This window comes from Rhinoderma darwinii, chromosome 3 (genome assembly GCF_050947455.1).
Source record: "Rhinoderma darwinii isolate aRhiDar2 chromosome 3, aRhiDar2.hap1, whole genome shotgun sequence".
NCBI lineage: Eukaryota > Metazoa > Chordata > Amphibia > Anura > Rhinodermatidae > Rhinoderma > Rhinoderma darwinii.
In genome coordinates, this window is record NC_134689.1 from 157,085,941 (window position 1) to 157,087,880 (window position 1,940).

General features: G+C 44.5%; 1 long non-coding RNA gene across 1 annotated transcript; it reads right to left on the bottom strand.

Annotated features, from left to right (window-relative positions):
• Window positions 1–963: 963 nt before the first annotated feature.
• LOC142747902 (uncharacterized) lies at window positions 964–1,485 on the bottom strand. Its single transcript, XR_012882089.1, has 3 exons — window positions 1,393–1,485; window positions 1,219–1,293; window positions 964–1,095 (listed from the first exon to the last, which is right to left on the bottom strand). It is a non-coding gene; the product is annotated as an uncharacterized LOC142747902 (long non-coding RNA).
• Between the last annotated feature and the right edge of the window lie 455 nt (window positions 1,486–1,940).

A 1,940-nucleotide genomic window follows, 5' to 3' on the forward strand; every position in this document is an offset into this window, starting at 1 on the left:
ATAAAGGTGCCTTTCCATCAACGGTGTGAATTTCGGCAGTGGGAATGGTTCGAGCACATCAACTGATCTTACTGGGCCTTGCGCAGTTTTGGAATCGGCCTCCAGTGGAGTGTCCACCGCTCTCTTGATGATCTGCAGGTTTTGTTTGTTCTTGGCATCGGAGAGTTTCAGATGTTTATGGGTCTTGTCATCCTCTCCCTGACTTAGTACAAGCCATGCAGCCAAGATCTGCAGTGCAATGAGCGGTGACATGAGTCCAGCACACACCACACCATGGATGATCCGATCACGGCGTCTTACGTTACACGCAGCGAGCTCCATTCTGGGGACCACAGGTGGAGGCGTGTCCTGTAATACAAAGAACCAACACAAAGAATAAGTTGGAAGCCATAAGACCGAGCTCTACTTGCACTTTAACCGAAACCCAATACCAAGAACTTGTCACTTACCCCAAAGACCTTCGCTGTGATCCATTTATAAGTCCTCTGTAATATTGTCAGCTTCTCTCGGGGGGCGGCAGTGGACTTTGATAGATTATTCTATAAGGGGAGTGATGAGAATTAGTACAGGGGTCCCAGGATCACAGATTTATAAATAAAAAAAAGTTTAAGTATCAGCTGAACTTACGCCAATGCACCGCTCTCGTGTCCGTCTATGACCAGGTGGAACATACGGGTCACCAACGGGGTCAGATACAAATTCCTGCAATCGGAGGAAACAAAGTCTGTTACATGGGACTGTGTACAGTGGGGGCAGGGAACGTTAGTGATGTATATATGTGCTGCTGTGTACAAGGGGAAGGGCCCAATATTATAAGTGTGCTGTGCCCCCGGCCGTTCTGTACATGAGGAGGAGCTTCATATTATATGTGTGCTGTGCCCTCCGGGCCATTCGGTACATCGTGAGGAGCTCCATAATAAATGTGCGCGGTCCCCCCTCTTTAGTATGCACCCCTATGTATAAGTCGTTTTATAGATGGACTGGTGCTTTATATGAAGTATAATAATAATAAAGTATTATACTGGAATTATCACTCACCCCATAGAGTTGTAATATTATCCTTATGTGAGGAACGATGTCCTCCGACTGGAAGTCCTGAAAGACAAGATCTGATATTCGATCCCAGACAAGAAGATACAGATATATATACAAAGAATGTCCTAATCTTATCATGAGGAATAGGACTTCATCTATTATACGGAGAGAATGGAGACTTACCTCAAACTTCCATGGCCTCAGGTGTTGGGTTGGACTTTCATAGGTCAGAATGACATTAATCCAGTATGAAAAGTCCTGGAAGACACAAGGAGATCAGTATATTCACATATATCCCATCCCCCACAGTACAGCCTGGTCCAGGGGTTCAGGGTGTAATAAAAGGTAAATACTCACCGGCAGTGAAACACAATGTGTTGGGTGGATTATATCCAGAAACACAAGTAGAAGAATAAACCTCATTGTCTCCAAGAAGAATCTCCTGTCACCAAAATATGGTAATCCAGAAAAAGGCTGCAGGTGGATGGCGCCCCTTATATACCACCATGATGTCACAATACATTGTGTGATGTCATGTCCAAGCCGAACACACCATTGTGACATCATCACAGCACCAGACACACTGTGTGATGTCATCTCCAAGCCACACCCACTATTGTGACATCATCACAGCAACAGACACAAGCTTCTACACTGTATCTTCAATCATCAACACTACAGGGAAATGTATATAAGTATATAGTAGCGCCTATACAGAGTGCTACATTGTAACAGGGTTATATTTGACTATTTAATTCTTAACCCGTTTATGCACCATGTATGATGTCAGGGTTGCTGAGCACTTAATACATTACAGCACAGCGGGGTGAATGTTCCGGTTGAGCACGTTGATTGGGACTAAATAGACCCAAGGAAAGTCTTCTTATATTGCCGGTTGTTAGGAC